Here is a 21,567-nt window from a genome sequence, read left to right on the forward strand (position 1 = left end):
AATTGAGTACCGCCCTGGTAAGGATAATGTTGCTCCGGACACATTAACTCGAGCATTTTGTGCCTCTGTTCATTCTTCTGCACTCACTGACTTCACAATGGGCTGTGTCATCCTGGAGTCACTCGTTTGTTACACTATGTTCGTTCCAAAAACTTACCTTTCTCTACAGAAGATGTGAAGATGACGTGTGCTTCATGTAGAATCTGTGCTGAATTAAAACCAAGGTTCTTCCGTCCTGAAGAAGGAAGATTGATCAAAGCTACTCAACCTATGGAACGTTTGAGTATTGACTTCAAAGGGCCTTTACCATCCTCCTCTCGGAATTTTTATATACTTACCTTAGTTGACGAATATTCGAGGTTTCCATTTGCCTTTCCTTGTCCAAATATTTCAGCTGCGATGGTTATCAAATGTTTAGATCAACTGTTTTCATTCTGTGGATTTCCAAGTTACATACATTCTGATAGGGGCACCTCATTCATGTCAAAAGATTTAAAGGACTACCTTTCTAAGAGAGGAATTGCAACAAGTAAACCAACACCATATCATCCTATTGGAAATGGTCAGGTTGAGAGGTATAACGGAATCATTTGGAAAGCAGTGAACCTGGCTTTAAAGTCAAATGATATACCAGATCAGCAGTGGGAATGTGTTCTACCAGATGCATTACACTCCATCAGATCTCTACTGTCAACTGCTACCAATACTACTCCACACGAGCGGTTCTTTAACTTCAAACGCCGTTCTTCTAGTGGTACTTCTCTGCCATCATGGTTGACGAGCCCTGGGCCTGTGTTGCTTCGTCGTTATGTCCGATTAAATAAGAATGAACCTTTTGTTGATGAAGTTGAACTGACTGATGTCAACCCTTCTTATGCAACTATCAAGTATCAGGATGGACGTCAGTCAACTGTCTCACTTCGTGACCTTGCACCATGTCCATCTTCTCCATCAGCTCCGTCACTTCCTGATAACACTAATCGAGAACTTCCTCCGTCAGCTCCTTCAATTCTTGATAACACTAATCGGCAGCTTCCTCCAACACTTCCAGCATCCTCTATGGAAACTTCTACAAGAAATTCTAAAATTGAAAATCTAAATAACAATATGAGTGAAGTTGATGACCAAGCAATATATCTACCCCCAGCTATTGAAACACTGGGGCTCCTGAGGCTCCAGTGCTGCGACGGTCATCAAGATGTATTAAACCTCCTGACCGTCTCAACTTATAAATAGGAGGGGAGAATGAAGTGGGCGCATGTGCGCATGTGTGGAGCTCTTCTAGAGTGTTCGCATGTGCAGGACATTTCTAGAGAGTGCACATGTGCAGGACATTTCCGGAGTGTGCGCATGTGCAAAGTATTTCGGGCGGGAAAAGCCTGCGGAATCAGCCATGTTTGCCAGACGTTTCTGAGTTTATGTATTAGAGAAATAAGTTGCTTAAAGCTTAAATAAAGTTAAGTTAATTACGAGTAGTGAAAGTTTCATTTATCTCACAACAGGGACTTGCCCCCAAAACAAGCATAAGCTTAAAGATGGCTGCAATGCAGGCCTGGCAGAGCATCACCAGAGAAGACACCCAGCAACTGGTGATGTCCATGAATCGCAGGCTTCAAGCAGTCAATGCATGCAAAGGATATGCAACAAAATTCTAAATATGATAACTTTCTAAATGGCGTCAAGTTGGGAAAAGGGGAAGTACAACAGGATCTGGGGGTCCTTGTTCATCAATGAATGTAAGCATGCAGGTACAGCAGGCAGTGAAGAAAGCGAATGGCATGTTTGCCTTTATAACAAGAGGAGTCGAGTATAGGAGCAAAGAGGTCCTTCTGCAGTTGTACAGGGCCCTGGTGAGACCACACCCGGAGTATTGTGTACAGTTTTGTTCTCCAAATTTGAGGAAGGACATTCTTGCTATTGAGGGAGTGCAGCGAAGTTTCACAAGGTTAATTCCCGGCATGGCGGGACTGTCATATGCTGAGAGAATGGAGGAGCTGGGCTTGTATACTCTGGAGTTTAGAAGGATGAGAGGGTTTCTTATTGAAACATATAAGATTTTTAAGGGTTTGGACACGCTAGAGGCAGGAAACCATTTAGGACAGATGAGGAGAAACATTTCCATCCAGAGAGTTGTGAATCTGGCAATTTCGGACTGAGATGAGGAGAACATTTTTCACACAGAGAGTTGTGAATCTGTGGAATTCTCTGCCTCAGAGGGCGGTGGAGGCAGGTTCTCTGGATGCTTTCAAGAGAGAGCTAGATAGGGCTCTTAATGATAGCGGAGTCAACGGATATGGGGAGGGCAGGAATGGGGTACTGATTGGGGATGATCAGCCATGATCACATTGAATGGCTGTGCTGGCTCAAAGGGCCGAATGGTCTACTCCTGCACCTATTGTCTTTTGTCTATTATTGAGTACTTTCATTGACATGACATTGCTGTGTCCCAAATATTATGGTGCCCTGAAATGGAGAGGGGGGGGGACAGTAATAAACATAGCTGTAATTTCTACATGGTGAAACCAAAAGGTATAAAAATCGAAGGTAGACACAAATGCTGGAGAAACTCAGTGGGTGAGGCAGCATCTATGGAGCGAAGGAAATAGGCAACGTTTCTGGTCGAAACCCTTCTTCAGATTGATGTGAGGGTGGGGGAGGTGGGAAGAAGAAAGGAAGAGGTGGAGCCAGTGGGCTGAGGGAGAGCTGAGAAGGGGAGGAGAAAGTAGGGACAACCTGAAATTGGAGAAGTCAATGTTCATACCGCTGGGGTGCAAACTGCCCAAGCGAAATATGAGGTGCTGCTCCTCCAATTTACGGTGGTGCTCACTCGGGCCATGGAGGAGGCCCAGGACAGAAAGGTCGGATTCGGAATGGGAGGGAGAGTTGAAGGTCTGAGCCACCGGGAGCATCTTTGGTCTGCCCGAGCGTTGTTCACCACCCAGCAGAGCGAGATGTCCGTTAGGGAATGTTGCCGACTGGCCTGCTGCAGACTGCAGGAGTACGTGCTGAGGGACTCACTGAAGCTTGGTGCAGCCAACGCCAAGGCTCTGTGGGGAGGACCATAGTCTAGGGTCCTTCCGCTGCTTGACATGGGGGGCAGGGTTTGGTGGAGACGCCCCTCAAAACAAGGGAAGGTATCCCACGCCAGGGGGCCACATGAGTGGCACAGGTGGGGGACAGACTTGTGGAATTTGAAAAATGAATAAACTGTATTGAACAATTTGCATAGCCTCCAAAAATGGCGGATGAATTTTTCGCACGGTTCAGGTATTGTATTTATTTATTACTTGAATAAAGTCTATTTTGAAATTTAAAAAAAATAAGGCGGACCGAGCGGAGGTGTTGGGCGAAGCGATCGCCAAGCCTACACTTGGTCTCACCGATGTAAAGCAGCTGACATCTGGAGCAGCGGATGCAATAGATGAGGTTAGAGGAGGTGCAGGTGAACCTCTGTCGCATCTGGAACGACAGTCCTTGAATGGAGTCAAGGGGGGAGGTAAAGTGACAAGTGTAGCCTTTCTTGTGGTTGCAAGGGAAAGTGCCCGGGGAGGGGGTGATTCGGATGGGAAGGGAAGAATTGACCAGGGAGTTACGGAGGGAGCAGTCTCTATGGAAAGCCAACAGGGGGGGAGATGGGAAGATGTGGCGAGTGGTGGGGTCACGTTGGAGGTGGCGAAACTGACGGAGGACTATTTGTTGCATGTGACAGCTAGTGGGGTGAAAGGTGAGGACTAGGGGGACTCTGCCCTTGTTACGAGTGGGGGGATGGGGAGAGGGAGCAGTGTTACGGGGTATTGAAGAGACCCTGGTGCGAGCCTCGTCTATAGTAGGGGAAGGGAACACCCGTTCCCTGAAGAATGAGGACATTTCCGATGCCCTGGTATGGAACACCTCTTCCTGGGAGCAGATACGGCGTAGACGGAAACAGGCCATCTCGACCCTTCTAGTCCGTGCCGAACACATAATCTCCCCTAGTCCCATATACATGCGCTCAGACCATAACCCTCCATTCCTTTCCCATCCATATAACTATCCAATTTATTTTTAAATGATAAAAACGAACCTGCCTCCACCACCTTCACTGGAAGCTCATTCCACACAGCTACCACTCTCTGAGTAAAGAAGTTCCCCCTCATGTTACCCCTAAACTTCAGTCCCTTAATTCTCAAGTCATGTCCCCTTGTTTGAAACTTCCCTACTCTCAGTGGGAAAAGCTTTTCCACGTCAACTCTGTCTATCCCTCTGTCTATCATTTAAAAAACCTCTATCAAGTCCCCCCTTAACCTTCTGCGCTCCAAAGAATAAAGCCCTAACTTGTTCAACCTTTCTCTGTAACTTAGTTGCTGAAACCCAGGCAACATTCTAGTAAATCTCCTCTGTACTCTCTCTATTTTGTTGACATCCTTCCTATAATTAGGCGACCAAAATTGTACACCATACTCCAGAATTGGCCTCACCAATGCCTTGTACAATTTGTACATCCTGGTGGGTGATGGAGGTGTAGAGTGAATGGACGTCCATGATGAAGATGAGGGGGTGAGGGCCAAGAGAATGGAATGCCCGGAGACGACGGAGAGTGTCAGGTGTCTTGAACATAGGTAGGGAGGGATTGGACCAGGCGCGATCGGATGAAGTTGAGGTATGTGGAAATAAGAGATGCTACACTTTTCACTCGTAACATAGAAACATAGAAAATAGGTGCAGGAGTAGGCCATTCGGCCTTTCGAGCCTGCACCGCCATTCAATATGATCATGGCTGATCATCCAACTCAGTATCCTGTACCTGCCTTATCTCCATACGCCCTGATCCCTTTAGCCACAAGGGCCACATCTAACTCCCTCTTAAATATAGCCAATGAACTGGCCTCAACTGCCTTTTGTGGCAGAGAATTCCAGAGATTCACCACTCTCTGTGTGAAAATTGTTTTTCTTATCTCGGTCCTAAAAGATTTCACCCTTATCCTTAAACTGTGACCCCTTGTTCTGGACTTACCCAACATCGGGAACAATCTTCCTGCATCTAGCCTGTCCAACCCCTTAAGAATTTTGAAAGTTTCTATAAGATCCCCCCTCAATCTTCTAAATTCTAGCGAGTACAAGCCGAGTCTATCCAGTCTTTCTTCATATGAAAGTCCTGACATCCCAGGAATCAGTCTGGTGAACCTTCTCTGTACTCCCTCTATGGCAAGAATGTCCTTCCTCAGATTAGGAGACTAAAACTGTACGCAATACTCCAGGTGTGGTCTCACCAAGACCCTGTATAACTGCAGTAGAACCTCCCTGCTCCTATACTCAAATCATTTTGCTATGAATGTTAACATACTATTCGCTTTCTTCACTGCCTGCTGCACCTGCATGCCTACTTTCAATGACTGGCGTACCATGACACCCAGGTCTCGTTGCATCTCCCCTTTTCCTAATCGGCCACCATTCAGATAATAGTCTACTTTCCTGTTTAATTCCAAAGTGGATAACCTCACATTTATCCACATTTTACTGCATCTGCCATGCATTTGCCCACTCACCCAACCTATCCAAGTCACCTTGCAGCCTCCCAGCATCCTCCTCACAGCTAACACGGCCCCCCAGCTTCGTGTCATCTGCAAACTTGGAGATGTTGCATTCAATTCCCTCGTCCAAATCATTAATATATATTGTAAATATCTGGGGATCCAGCACTGAGCCTTGCGGTACCCCACTAGTCACTGCCTGCCATTGTGAAAAGGACCCGTTTACTCCTACTCTTTGCTTCCCGTCTGCCGCACAAACTAGCGATCACCTCACACTAACACTATCTGTACCTGTAGACACAACAGCATTCGCTGGAGTTTAGAAGAATGAGGGGGGACCTCAATGAAACGTGAAAGGCTTGGATAGAGTGGATTGTTTTTATTGTTATTTTGTGTGAAATGTTTTAAGTTTCATGTGCGATGCTCCGGTATTCCCTGGGGAACGTCTTCTCATTTTGCACTGTACAACTGTTGCTTTGCAAGATGACAATAAAGGTTGATTTGATTTGATTTGATTTGATTTGATATGGAGAGGATGTTTACACTGGTGGGAGATTCTAGGATTAGAGGTTATAGCCTTAGAATTAAAGGCTAAAAACATTCCTTTAATTCTACGCACCCCGACCTCACCCCCAACGTCACCCCGACATCCACATACCCTCACCCCGACCTCACCCCCATCCTCAATCCGACCTCACCCCCACCCTCACCCCAACCTCATCCCCACACTCACCCTGACACTCACCCGCCCTCACCCAGACACTCACCCGCCCTCACTCCAACCTCACCCCCACACTCACCCTGACCTCGCCCCCACTCTAATCCCCACCCTCACACCAACACCCACCAATCTTCACCCCGACACTCCCCCCCACCCCCCCAACCCCCACCCCTCGCCCCCCTGGTCCTTCCACAGTGCAATGCTCCCTCACTGCCCCTCCAGACTTTACATGGCATTACATTTAGATAGGGTGGTCAAAAAGCCTTTCAGCACATTGACCGATGAAGGCCAGCGTATTGAGTTTAGAAGTTGGGAGGTCATGTTGCAGTTATATAAGATGTTGGTGAAGACACATACTTACAATAATGTATTCAGTTTAGGTTCCCACATCATATGAAACATGTTGCAAGCTGGAACGCGTACACAGAAGATTTACTGGAATGTTGCCCGGGCCCGAGGGCCTAAGCTATAGAGAGAGGTTGAGCAGGCTAGGACTTGATTCCTTTGAAGCGCAGGAGGATGAGAGGTCATCTTATAGTGGTGTATAAAATCAAAAGATGAATAGATCAGGTGAATGCCCAGAGTCTTTTGCCCTGAGCAAGGGAATCAAGAAACAGAGGACATAGGTTCAAGGAGAGGGGGGAAAGATTTAATAGAAACCTGAGGGTGTCTTTTTCACACAAAGGCCTGTGTCTACAATAGTTACCTGCATTAGAGTCCAGGAACTGGTCTGTGGCTGGTGCACGTTTGCAATGGGAGGTGTGAATCCATCTTCCTTAGCCATTAAAGTCAGTAAAAAGGTAAAACTGTCACTCAGATGCTTAGATAGACACAAACTGCTGGAGTAACTCAGTGGGACAGGCAGCATCTCTGGAGAGAAAGAATGGATGATGTTTCGGGTCGAGACCCTTCTTCAGACCTTCTTTCCGACACAAGCCTAGGATGCTTGTAGGCTGGGAGAGGCTAAAATGTTATCTACATATTACACCAGCACTGATCCTTCAAAAAACACAAACGTTATCAGATCTTCCTGTAATGTCATTTGAAGTGTCTGTTCCACTAGAATGTGATGTTTAAAAATCAGTCACACTCAATAGGTTGAGTATCGAATCTGAAAGCATTTGCGGGTAGAACTGATTGACAGATTCTTGATTAGTGAAGATGTCATGGGTTATGGGGAGAAGATAGGAGGGAAAATAGATCAGTTATGAGGGTGGTGGACGAGGCCTAGGGTGATGGGCTGGTGGGATTTGCCTTTAGTTTACTCATTGGCATGGAATTCGAGAAGGGTCAGTTGGGGTACGAGTAGCCCCACCCCCAGATCAATTTCCTCAGATGCTTGGACTGTGACAAAGAGCAGTCCAGTTGGTGAAGATATTGGGTGCATTAATTGTCTCAATCCTCATCACTTCACAGCTAAAATGTCCAATGTCTCCTCATCTGTGCCATTCTATGTCGGCTCAGAGAGCAGGTTCAGACGCAGCCACAAGCCATCATCTCTCATGGGAACAGAGAAGATTTACGAGGAATTTGGCAGGACTTGAGGGTTTGGGCTATAGGGAGATGTTGAGGAAGCTGGGACTCCATTCCTTGGAGTGCAAGAGGATGAGGGGTGAGCTTATAGTTGTATAAAATCATGAGAGGATTAGATTGGGTAAACGCACAGAATCTCTGGTGAATCGAGGACCAGAGGACATAGGTTTATGGTGATGTGGAAAAAATTTAACTGGAATCCGAGGGGCAACTTATTCCACACAAAGGATGGTGCGTGTATGGAACAAGCTGCTAGAGGAGGTACTTGAGGCTGTGACTAACCCAATGTTTAAGAAACAGTTAGACTGATACATGGATTGCACAGGTTTCGAGAGATATCATAAGGTCAACAGTGATGGGAGAAGAATTAGGCCTTTCGGCCCATTAATTTTACTTCACAATTTAATTATGGCTGATCTATCTTTCCCTCCTAACCCCATTATCATGCCTTATCTCCATAACCTGACATCCATACTAATCAAGAATCTATCTATCTCTGCATTAAAAATATCCACTGACTTGGCCTCCACTGCCGTCTGTGGCAATGAATTCCACAGATTCACCACCTTCCGACTAAAAAAATGCCTCGTCTGTTTCCTGGAGGAATGTCCTTTAATTGTGAGGCTGTGTCCTCTGATCCTAGACTCTCCCACTAGTGGAAACATCCTCTCCACATCCACTCCCTTCAGTCCTTTCACTATTTGGTGAGTTTTAATGAGGTCCCTCCCCACTTCTAGACTGCAGGGAGTGGAGGCCGAACGCGGGTATGTGGGGACTATAGAGTGATTTCACGATTGACACTTGACCCTTAGTGTTGCCATGCAATGCCTTCTGGAGGACAAGCAGTTGACTGTAGGCAAGCACGAGTGTGAACTAAGTGCCAAAGGTACATCAAGTGTGTGCTGTTGAGGTAAACCGCACTTTCTTTCAAGTGTGTGAAAAAAAGACAACTGGCAATTGGTATAAAATGTGTGCTTTCTAAGAAAAATGGGATAAAAAAATGCTTCATTTCAAGTGTGCTTGTTGATTGAATTGAATTTCTTTATTTGTCATTCGAAAACAAGTTTGAATTAAATTCCCTGGCCATGCAGTCATAACTAAGAAAACAACAAAACACACCATTAACCCAGTTTAACGCAAACATCCATCACAGTGAATCTCCTCCAGGCACCTCCTCGCTGTGATGGAAGGTAAAAAGTCTTATCTCTTCCTTGCTTCTTCTCCCACGGTCAGACAGTCAATCTGCTGCATCGAGGTGATCAAGGCTCAGATGTTGAAGACCCCGCCGGGCGATGGTAGATCCCGCGGCCGATTTTAAGCCGCGCCGAGCGATGAAAGGCCCCGTGAACGGGTTGATTCAAGCCTTACAATTCTGGACGGACAAAGCTGCTGTTGCGGGAGATCCTGAAAATCGGTCACCAACCAGGGACCTGCGAGCTCCCGATGTTACGGTCCACAGGGCCTGCGGCCGAAGCTCCGAAGCCGGGTCACAGCCACAGCGCCATCACAGCCTCCAATGTCAGCCAGCTCTGGGATGGTAAGTCCACAGGCTCTGCGAGTGGAGGTTGATTTCAGTTGGTTGCAGACGAGACCAAGGGAAGTGCCTTTGTTGATTTTGTGCACACTGTCCCCTCTGTGCAGGAAGGAGTAAATGCTGGAGTAACTCAGCGGGGCCAGGCAGCGCCTCTGGAGAGAAGGAATGGGTGACGTTTTGGGTCGGGACCCTTCTTCTGATGATTACTATCCAAAGAAAGGTCTTGACCTGAAACATCGGCCATTCCTTCTCTCCAGAGATGCTGCCTGTCCCGCTGAGTTACTGCAGCACATTGTGTCTATATCTTGAGGAGCAGGATGTCGTGTTCAGCCCGGGCATGATACGGCATTCTAGTAAGTCGATAGCTCATGATAATTCGCTTTCTCTATCTGTATTAGAACTGGGTATTGTTGTTCGAAATCATCCATCCTTATATTGGTTTAATCCCAATCCCACGTTAGCAATTCGGCCCTTCGATCCAGCACCGCCATTCAATATGATCATCCACAAATACTGCCCCGTTACTGCTTTCTCCCCATATCCCTTGATTCTGTTAGCCCTAAGAACTAAATCTAGCTCTCTCTGAAAACATCCAGTGAATTGGCCTCCACTGCCTTCAGTGACAGACAATCCCACATGATTTCCCCATCATAAATTCATGCTGACTTTGACCGATCCTGTCACTGCTTTCCAAATGCACTGTTATTACATCTTTAATAATTGACTCAAGCAACTTCCCCACTACAGCTAATTGGTTTATAATTCCCCTGTTTTCTCTCTCCCTCCTTCCTTAAAAAGTGGGGTTACATTAGCTACCCGCCAGTCCACAGGAACTGATCCAGAGTCAATAGAACATTGGAAAATGATCACCAATGCATCCACAAATTCCAGGGCCACCTTCTTGAGTACTTAGGGATACAGGCCATCATGCTCTGGGGATGTATCTGCGTTCAGTCCCAACAGTTTACCCAACAGCATTTCCTGACTATTGTGGATTCCCTTCAGTTCCTCCCTCCCACTAGATCCTGAGTCCCTTAGTAATTCGGGGAGATTGTTTGTGTCTTTCTTAGTGAAGACAGAACCACAGTACTTATTTAACTGGTCTGCCATATCTTTAGGTAAGGTAGTTACAACCCAAATGTTGAGACACAAGTAAACATGCAGGTAATGAAAGTTACATGCAGGTACAGCAGGCGGTGAAGAACGCTAATGGCATGTTGGCCTTCAAGTTCAAGTTTGTGTTTATTGTCACATGCACCAATTAAGGTACAGTGATATTTGAGTAACCAGACAGTCATAATAAGGCAAGGCAAGGCAAGGCAACTTTATTTATATAGCACATTTCATACACGAGGCAGACTCAAAGTGCTTCACATAAAAACATGTCATACAATAAATGAAATAATAAAATGAAATAAAATAGAAGAACTAAAAGAAAAGAAAAACAAAATTAAAAATGCATTATAAAAAGTGCAAAAGTTAAAAGTGCAATGTAGTTAAGATTTAGCTGAAAGCTAAAGTAAACATAAAAGTTTTCAGTCTTGTTTTAAAAGTGGTCAAAGTTGAGGCAAGTCTTAAATCTTCAGGAAGTTTATTCCAGCTATTTGTTGCATAGTAACTAAATCCTGCTTTCCCATGTTTTGTATTTACTCTGGGAATCACTAGCAGATTGGTTTCAGAAGATCTTAGCGGTCTAGAAGGCTTATATAGTGGAAGCATGTCAGTGATATACTTTGGCCCTAAACCATGTAGTGATTTATAGGTGAGCAGCAGGATTTTAAAATCAATTCTCTGACATACAGGGAGCCAATGTAAGGGTTTAAGAATTGGTGTAATATGCTCAAATTTTTTGGTCTTTGTTAGAACTCTAGCAACAGCGTTCTGAACAAGCTGTAGCTGCCTGACAGTTTTTTTTGGAAGACCTGCAAGGAGACCGTTGCAATAATCTAGCCTACTATTAATAAAGGCATGTACAAGTTTTTCTAAATCTTGAGCTGACATGAGTCCTCTTAATCTTGCTATGTATTTGAGGTGATAGTAGGCCGATTTTGTTACTGATTTGATGTGACTGTCGAAATTTAAATCTGAATCCATAATGACCCCAAGATTTCTGGCTTTGTTTGAAGTTTTCAGGGACAGAGAGTGAAGGTGTTGGGTTACTTTAAGCCTTTCTTTTTTAGCACCAAAAACAATTATCTCCGTTTTGTCCTTATTTAGTTGGAGAAAATTTTGGCACATCCAGTCTTTGACTTGCTCAATGCACTGGCACAACAGATCTATGGGGCGATAATCATTTGGTGATAGCGCTACATAGATTTGAGTGTCATCGGCATAGCAGTGGTGGTCAATATTATTATATCGCATGATTTGCCCTAGTGGGAGCATGTAGATGTTGAATAAAGAGGGCCCTAAGATCGAACCTTGCGGTACTCCACACGTCACGTTTGTTGGTTCTGATACAAAGTCTCCAATGGAAACAAAATAGTTCCTATCTTGTAAATATGACCTGAACCAACTTAAGACTGTGCCTGAGAGCCCCACCCATTTTTCCAACCTGTCCAAAAGTATTGAGTGATCAACAGTGTCGAATGCAGCACTGAGATCTAATAGCATTAATATTGAAACTTTGCCAGAGTCTGTGTTAAGACGGATGTCGTTTACAACTTTAATAAGAGCGGTCTCGGTGCTATGAAGAGGTCGAAATCCTGACTGGAAGTTGTCGTAGCAGCCAGTTGAAGCCAGGAATTGATTAAGTTGCTGGAGGACAACTTTCTCAATGATTTTGCTTATGAAAGATAGGTTTGAAATTGGTCTATAGTTGTTAATAATAGAGGCATCTAGGCTCCGCTTTTTTAAAAGAGGTTTAATAACTGCAGTTTTCAAGGCTTTTGGGAAATTGCCTGATTGAAGAGAGCTGTTAACTATTTGCAGTATGTCTATTGCTAGGCAGTCAAAAACATTCTTAAAGAAGTTGGTAGGTAAAGCATCAAGGCAGCAGGTGGATGGCCTTAGTTGTGTCACCGTTTCCACAAGAGTTTTAGAGTCTATGACATTAAAGCATGTCATCATTGCCACGTTACCTTTGCCTAAACAGGGTGGTGATCCAACATTTTTGTTTGAAGCGGTGATATTGATGGCACGTCTGATGCCTTCAATTTTATCTGTATAGAATAATGCAAACTCATTGCATTTCTGCGTGGAATGGAGTTCAGGTGGTAATTGTGTTGGGGGGTTGGTCAGTCTGTCAACAGTTGCAAATAGGGTTTTTGCCTTATTAGTGTTGTTGTTAATGATATTGGAGAAAAATGTTTCTCTAGCACTTTTTAAGTCTAAATTGTAGGCACGGAGGCTCTCTTTATAGATGTCATGGTGAATATGAAGTTTTGTTTTCCGCCAGATGCGCTCAGCTTTCCGGCATTCTCTTTTCTGGGCTGTTACAAAAGCAGCTTTTCTCCAGGGTGCCTTTTGCTTACCAGAAATCGTTTTAACCGTAACAGGTGCAATGACATCTATAACTTTCACAATTTTGGAGTTAAAGTTATCTACAAGATCATCAGCAGAACATGGGTTTAGAGGTGGTAAGAGGGAGATGGCATTTTTAAAGAGTACATTAGAATGTTCATTTATATACCGTTTTTTGACAGTATTTGATTTTGTCTGTATGTCGGAAATAAAAGATATATTAAAGAAAACACAGAAGTGGTCAGACAATGAAGGATCAGTCACGAAAATATCAGAAACAATGAGACCCTTTGTGATAATCAAGTCAAGGGTGTGCCCATTACAATGAGTAGCCTCTTTCACATGTTGAGACAGGTCAAATGTGTCTAAAATAGTTTAAAATTCTTTTGCACCCTTGTCATTCAAATCATCAGTATGAAAATTAAAATCACCAGTTATAACTAGACAGTCAAAGTCAGTGGAGATGCTAGACAATAATTCTGTAAAGTCATCGAAAAAAATAGCATAATATTTAGGAGGCCTGTAAATAATTAATAGGAGAACTCTGGGGGAACATTTCAATACAACACAAAGGTATTCGAATGATGGAAAATCACCAAGTGACTTCTGTTTCCCCTGAAATACATTTTTAAATATAGCAGCAACCCCTCCACCTCTTTTTCCAGATCTACATACATCAAAAAAGTTATAGTTTGGAGGAGCTGTCTCGATCAGAATGGTTGCACTGTTATTTTGTTCTAGCCATGTTTCAGTTAAAAACATAAAATCCAGTTTAGAGGTGGTAATAAAATCGTTGACTAAAAATGATTTGTTATTAAGAGACCTAACATTAAGCAGACCCATCTTGATGGTATTATTGATAGGCTTTATGGTTGGTTTAGGTTTGGAGGTAATAGGTATTAGGTTTGTTAGGTTAGCAGTGTGTCTAAGTTTCCCTTTGTTTACTCTCTGAGTAGTCACAACAGGAATGCAGAAGGTGCCATAGTTTGACGTAGGCGACCTTGGGTTCAGCTGATTATGCGGAACTTCCTTCGTAATGTGTCTACGGCTGAACCCTTTCTTGTATCAGTAATATTCAGGACTGCTATCAATACAGGAGGGGGGCTGTGGCGCCCTCCGCTTGGTTGTTATCTCCCTGCGGCCGTGACGTGGCAATGGTACTGATATGGGGCGTGGGCTGAGCATCATAGACAGAGATGCAAGTTTCATGCCACCTTTTTCCTGTTTCTTCAATTCATATGGAAAATCATAATGGGAGGAAACAGTGGAGCTGGTGTTGTTATGGCTATGGGAGAGATGAGGGTGGAAGTCATCGTCGATGGGTGAAAAGCAACAATACACAGCCACATGAAATAAAATGTAACAAAAACATCTACCACGGTGGAATCAACATTCCTCCCTGTGATGGAAGGCAATAAAGTTCAGTCCTCTTCTGCCTTAGTTCACCCATGTTCGGGGCCAACGGTCCGATGTCCAAGATCTCTCGTTGGGATGATTGAAACTCCGACGTCGGTCGGATCAGAACAAAATGGATCAGAACAGCATGGAGCTCCTGAGTCGGCCTGTTCGTACCGGAGACCGTGGGCATCACAGTGTTAAAGTCCACAGGCCCCACGGTCAGAGCAAATTCGCTGGCAAACCATAACCATATAACCATATAACAATTACAGCAATGAAACAGGCCATCTCGGCCCTTCTAGTTCGTGCCGAACACGTATTCTCCCCTAGTCCCATCTACCTGCACTCAGACCATAACCCTCCATTCCTTTCCCGTCCATATAACTATCCAATTTATTTTTAAATGATAAAGTCGAACCTGCCTCCACCACCTTCACTGGAAGCTCATTCCACACAGCTACCACTCTCTGAGTAAAAGAAGTTCCCCCTCATGTTACCCCTAAACTTCTGTCCCTTAATTCTCAAGTCATGTCCTCTTGTTTGAATCTTCCCTACTCTCAGTGGGAAAAGATTGTCCACGTCAACTCTGTCTATCCCTTTCATCATTTTAAAGACCTCTATCAAGTCCCCCCTTAACCTTCTGCACTCCAAAGAATAAAGACCTAACTTGTTCATCCTTTCTCTGTAACTTAGTTGCTGAAACCCAGGCAACATTCTAGTAAATCTCCACTGTACTCTCTCTATTTTGTTGACATCCTTCCTATAATTAGGCGACCAAAATTGTACACCATACTCCAGAATTGGCCTCACCAATGCCTTGTACAATTTTAACATTACATCCCAACTTCTATACTCAATGCTCTGATTTATAAAGACCAGCACACCAAAAGCTTTCTTTACCACCCTATCTACATGAGATTCCACCTTCAGGGAACTGTGCACAGTTATTCCCAGATCCCTCTGTTCACCTGCATTCCTCAATTCCCTACCATTTACCATGTACGTCCTATTTTGATTTGTCCTGCCAAGATGTAGCACCTCACACTTATCAGCATTAAATTCCATCTGCCATCTTTCAGCCCACACATCCAACTGGCATAAATCTCTCTGTAGACTTTGAAAATCTAATTCATTATCCACAACACTACCTATCTTAGTATCATCTGCATACTTACTAATTCAATTTACCACACCATCATCCAGATCATTGATGTACATGACAAACAACAGTGGACCCAACACAGATCCCAGTGGCACACCACTAGTCACTGGCCTCCAACCTGACAATCAGCCATCCACCATTACTCTCTGGCATCTCCCATTCAGCCACTGTTGAATCCATCTTGCTACTCCACCATTAATACCCAACAATTGAACCTTCTTAACCAACCTTCCATGAGAAACCTTGTCAAAGGCCTTACTGAAGTCCATATATCCAACATCCACTGCTTTGCCCTCATCAATTTCCCGAGTAACCTCTTCAAAAAATTCAAGAAGATTAGTCAAACATGACTTTCCAGGCACAAATCCATGTTGACTGTTCCTAATCAGACCCTGTTTATCCAGATGCTTATATATATTATCTCTAAATATCCTTTCCATTAATTTGCCCTCCACTGACGTCAAACTAACAGGTCTATAATTGCTAGGTTTACTCTTAAAACCCTTTTTAAACAATGGAACAACATGCGCAGTACGCCAATCCTCCGGCACTATTCCCGTTTCTAATGACATTTGAAATATTTCTGTCAGAGCCCCTGCTATTTCTACACTAACTTCCCTCAATGTCCTAGGGAATATCCTGTCCGGACCTGCAGACTTATCCTCTTTTATATTTTTCAAAAGTGATAGTACCTCCTCTTCTTTGAATCTCACAGTTTCCATAGCTACTCTACTTGTTTCCCTTACCTCACATCATTCAATATCCTTCTCCTTGGTGAACACCGAAGAAAATAAATTGTTCATTTTCTCCCCCATCTCTTTTGGCTCTGCAGATAGCTGTCCACTCTGACTCTCTAATGGATCAATTTTATCCCTCGTTATCATTTTGCTATTGAATTGAATTGAATTGAATTGAATCCTTTATTTGTCATTCAGACCTTTCGGTCTGAACAAAATGTTGTTGCCTGCAGCCATACATGTAATAATAACAACACACAATAAACACAAATTAACATCCACCACAGTGAGTTCACCAAGCACCTCCTCACTGTGATGGAGGCAAAAGTCTTAGGGTTGCTGTCTCTTCCCTCCTCTTCTCCATCTGCGCTGAGGCGATACCCCACCGGGCGATGGTAAGTCAGTCCCGCGGTTCAAGCTCCGCGGCCCGGGAGTGGTCGAAGCTGCCGCCCTCCAGTCCAGCGGACGCAGTTGTTGCCATGGGAGCTCCGGAAAACAGGCACCAGCCTGTGACCTGCGAGCTCCTAACGATGTCATCCACTGGCCCGCGGCCGAGCCCCGGATTCAGGTCGCCGCCTCCAGAACGCCGCCTCAGCCACCGGAGCACCATCTCCGCCCCGCACCGGGCCGCCCACACGAGAGCGTCTCAGTCCCGCACCGGGCCGCCCACACAGGAGCGCATACCAGCCGGGAGCCGGGCCGCCCACACGGGAGCGCCTTCCAGCCGGGACCCAGGCCGCCCACACGGGAGCGCCTTCCAGCCGGTAGCCGTGCCGCCCACACAGGAGTGTCTCAGCCCCGCGCCGTCCGCCCCCACCAGAGCACCGAGTCGTGCCGCTGCCCGAACGTCGCCATAGCTCGAAGACACAGTTGGTAAGTCCTGGCTGGCCCTACCTCCGGAGCCTCGAGGTCGGTCGCAGGTTGGAGGCCGCCAGCTCCGCCATTAGGCCTCAGCTCAGGCGGGGAAAGAGAAGGGGGATACGACAAAAAAGTCGCATTCGCCCGAAGGGAGAGACAGAAAGCCCTGTTTAAGCCCCCCCACACACATAACACCACCTAAGAACCAAAAATATAACTGAACTAGACAAAAAAAACAACACAAAAAAAGTAAAAACAGACAGACTGCGGGCGAGCCGCAGCCGTTTCACAGGGCCGCCACTTCCGGATTAATATAGCTGTAGAAACCCTTTGGATTTACTTTCACCTTACTTGCCAAAGCAACCTCATATCTTCTTTTAGCTTTTCTAATTTCTTTCTTGAGATTCTTTTTACATTCTTTATACACCTCAAGCACCTCATTTACTCCATGCTGCCTATACTTATTGTAGATCTCTCTCCTTTTCCGAACCAAGTGTCCAATTTCCCTTGAAAACCATGGCTCTTTCCAATTTTTAATATTTCCTTTCAACCGAACACAGACATAAAGATTCTGTACTCTTAAAATGTCATCTTTAAATGTCCTCCATTTCTCTTCCACATCTTTCCCCATAAAACAAAATGTTCCAATTCACTCCTTTTAAATCCTTTCGCATCTGCTCAAAGTTAGCCTTTCTCCAATCAAAAATCTCAACCCTAGGTCCAGTTCTGACCCTCTCCATAATTATATTGAAACTAATGGTATTGTGATCACTGGTCCCGAACTGTTCCCCAACGCATACCTCTGCCACCTGACCCGTCTCATTTCCTAACAGGAGGTCCAGCACCGCCCCTTCTCTAGTAGGTACCTCTATGTATTGCTGCAAAAAACTATCCTGCACACATTTTACAAACTCCAAACCATCCAGCCCATTTACAGAATGTGTTTCCCAGTCTATGTGTGGAAAATTGAAATCTCCCACAATCACTACCTTGTGCTTACTAATAATATCTGCGATCTCCTTACATATTTGCTCTTCCAATTCTCGCTCCCCATTTGGCGGTCTATAATACACTCCTATAAGTGTTGCTACCCCTTTCCCATTTCTCAGTTCCACCCAAATAGCCTCCCTAGACGAGCCCTCTAATCTATCCTGCCAAAGCACTGCTGTAATATCTTCCCTGACAAGCAATACAACACCTCCACCTCTTGCCCCTCCAATTCTATCACGCCTGAAGCAACGAAATCCTGGAATATTTAGTTTCCAATCAGAGCCCTCCTGCAACCATGTTTCACTGATCGCCACAACATCTTACTTCCAGGTGTCAATCCAGGCTCTAAGCTCATCCACATTTCTTACAATGCTCCTAGCATTAAAATATACACATTTAAGAAACCCACCCCCTCTTAACATAGAATTCTCCCAATTTGGCTAGCCCTTGCTGTCTCCTCCCCTTCCTTAACCCTCTAGCTGTCTCCTCCCACCCTCCCATCCGCCCGCCCTCGGGCTCCTCCTCCTCCTCCCCTTTTCCTTCTTTCTTTCCCCCACCCCCCATCAGTCTGAAGAAGGGTTTCGGCCCGAAACGTCGCCTATTTCCTTCGCTCCATAGATGCTGCTGCACCCGCTGAGTTTCCCCAGCAATTTTGTGTACCTTCGATGTTCCAGCATCTGCAGTTCCCTTTTGAACCCTCTTATTCTCTGTTTATTGTCTTTTTCTTCTTTCTACCCTACATGTTGGGTCCCTTCTCTGCCTCCTGCCTCACACACTGTCTACTAGCTTTCCCTATTTGAGTCACTCCCCCCAACCGTTCTAGTTTAAAGTCTCCCCAGTAGCCTTTGCAAATCTCCCCGCCAGGATATTGGTCCCCCTCGAGTTCAAGTGCAACCCGTCCTTTCTGTACAGGTCGCACCTTCCCCAAAAGAGGTTCCAATGATCCAGAAACTTGAATCCATACCCACTGCACCAGTCTCTCAGCCACGCATTTATCCTCCACCTCGCTCCATTCCTACTCTCACTGTCGCGTGGCACAGGCAGTAATCCTGAGATTGTTACCTTTGCAGTCCTTCTCCTTAACTCTCTACCTAACTCCCTAAATTCTTCTTTCAGGACCTCTTCTCTTTTTCTACCTATGTCGTTGGTACCTATATGTACCACAACCTCAGGCTCCTCTCCCTCCCATTTCAGGATTTCTTGGACACGTTCAGACACATCCCAGACTCTGGCAGCTGGGAGGCAAACTACCATCCGGGTCTCCTGATTGCGTCCAAAGAATCGCCTATCCGACCCCCTAACTATAGAGTCCCCTATTACTATTGCCCTCCTCTTCTTTTCCTTACCCTTCTGAGCAACAGGACCGGTCTTTGTGCCGGAGGCCCGGCTGCTGTCGCTACCTCCAGGTAGACTGTCTCCCCCACCCTTACTCAAACATGAGTACTTATTTTCAAGGTGTACAGGCACCGGGGTACTCACTAGTCCCTGCCTCTGCCCATTGCCCTTCCTAACTGTGACCCACTTGTCTGTCTCCCGTGGTCTTGGAGTGACCACCTCCCTATAACTCCTTTCTATGACCTCCTCGCTCTCCCTGACCAGACAGAGGTCATCGAGCTCCTGCTCCAGGTTCCTAACACGGTCCCTTAGGAGCCCCATCTCGACGCACCTGGCTCAGATGTGGACGTCTGGAGGGCACTCAGACTCCATGACCTCCCACATCTGACATCCAGAACAGTAAACTGCCCTGGCCCTCATTCTCCCCCTTATCCCGGATACAATATAAAGCCTTACCCGGGATACAAGCCAATCAGCTGCTTCCTCTAGTCCGTTCGACCAATCAGCGGCTTCCTCAAGCCCACTTAATTTGAAGTGTGATCTGCGAATGGAACGTTGCAGATTTTTGTTCCTCCCGCACCACCGGCTCCTGGGCCTCTGTTGAAACAAGCCCCGCGCTGGGTTTTTGAACTCACCGCACGGAGGTCGCTCCTCCCGCACCACCGGCTCCTGGGCCTCTGTTGAAACAAGCCCCGCGATAGGTTTTTGAACTCACCGCACGGAGGTCGCTCCTCCCGCACCACCGGCTCCTGGGCCTCTGTTGAAACAAGCACGCGATGGGTTTTTGAACTCACCGCACGGAGGTCGCTCCTCCCTCACCACCGGCTCCTGGGCCTCTGCTGAAACAAGCCCCGCGATGGGTTTTTGAACCTACCGCATGGACGTCGCTCCTCCCTCTGTAACGGCTCCTGGGCCTCTCCCTCTCACCTCGGCAAAGGATCGCAGGCTCTGAGATGGTAAGGCCGCACCCGCAGCTTGAAGCTCCGGGCCGGTCTTCAGGAAAGGCCGCACCACTCCACGGTGTTAGGCCGCAGGGGGGGATGGAGAAAAATCGCATCTCCGTTGAGGTAAGTGACTGTAAAATGTTTCCCCCGATCCCCCCCCGACCCCCACATTAAACATATTATGAAACCCTAAGGCATACCTGAAATAATAAAAACAGAGAGAGGACAGACAGACTGTGGCGATAGTTTCATAACCAGAGGATTTGAGTCTGGGAATAAGGCGGTCCTTCTGCAGTTGTACAGGGCCCTAGTGAGACCACACCTGGAGTGATGTGTGCAGTTTTGGTCTTCTAATTTGAGGAAGACATCCTTGCTATTGAGGCAGTGCAGCATAGGTTAATGAGGTTAATCCCAGGAGTGGCAGGTCTGTCATATGAGGAAAGATTGGAAAGACTGGGCTTGTATTCACTGGAATTTAGAAGGATGAGAGGGCATCTTATAGGAGCATAACATTATAAGAGGACTGGATAAGCTAGATGCAGGAAAATGTTCCCAATGTTGGGCGAGTCCAGAACCAGGGGCCACAGGCTAAGAATAAAGGGGAGGCCATTTAAAACATAGATTTTCTATTTCACCCAGAGAGTTGTGAATTTGTGGAATTCCCTGCCACAGAAGGTAGTGGAGGCCAATTCACTGGATTAATTTAAAAGAGAATTAGATAGAGCTCTTGGGGCAAGAGTAACCAGGATATGGGGAGAATGCAGGTACGGGATACTGATTGTGGATGATCAGCCATGATCACAATGAATGGCGGTGCTGGCTTAAAGGGCCGAATGGCCTCCTCCTGCACCTATTTGTTATGTTTCTATGAACTGTAGCTTGAGCTTCTGCTTCCTGCAAATGATTCTTTGTCATTTTACTCACCACTGGCCACATTTTCATTTCTCCTTCCATCCCTTTCTGCTTTCCATTGTGGATTCCCTTCTCCATGAATAGGAAGGAACTGCAGATGCTAGTTTAAACTGAAGGTAGCCTCAACGTGCTGAAGTAACAGCATCCCTGGAGAGAGGGAAAGGGGGATGTTTCAGGTCGAGACCCTTCTTCAGACTGAAGAAGTCTTCTCTCTCTAGAGGTCTTCTCTCCAGAGATGCTGCCTGTCCCGCTGAGATACTCCAGCACGTTGTGTCTACCCTCTCCATGAGGCCCTGGTTCCCTTGTCCCTCGCCCCTCTCCACCATCCCTGTCCCCCCCCCCCCTCCCCCGGCCCCTTCCCCTGCAACCATCAGACATGCAACACTTGTCACTACACCTCCTTCATTACCAGGATTTAGGGACCATAAGCTCCACCAGATAGATTGTTTATGTGCACCTCCTCCCACCTCG

The 21,567-nt window shown here is 45.9% G+C and overlaps 2 long non-coding RNA genes across 2 annotated transcripts in view; one reads left to right on the forward strand and one right to left on the reverse strand.

The window, feature by feature from the left end:
• LOC116967603 overlaps positions 1 to 21,567 on the forward strand; it is an 89,309-nt gene that overhangs the window by 7,905 nt on the left and 59,837 nt on the right. The gene's annotated exons all lie outside the window — the stretch shown is intronic.
• Positions 1,894 to 20,639, reverse strand: LOC116967604. Its single transcript, XR_004410267.1, has 3 exons — positions 20,440 to 20,639; positions 19,424 to 19,426; positions 1,894 to 1,914 (listed from the first exon to the last, which is right to left on the reverse strand). It is a non-coding gene; the product is annotated as an uncharacterized LOC116967604 (long non-coding RNA).

The sequence above is a fragment of the Amblyraja radiata genome, chromosome 40 (genome assembly GCF_010909765.2).
Source record: "Amblyraja radiata isolate CabotCenter1 chromosome 40, sAmbRad1.1.pri, whole genome shotgun sequence".
NCBI classification, from domain to species: domain Eukaryota; kingdom Metazoa; phylum Chordata; class Chondrichthyes; order Rajiformes; family Rajidae; genus Amblyraja; species Amblyraja radiata.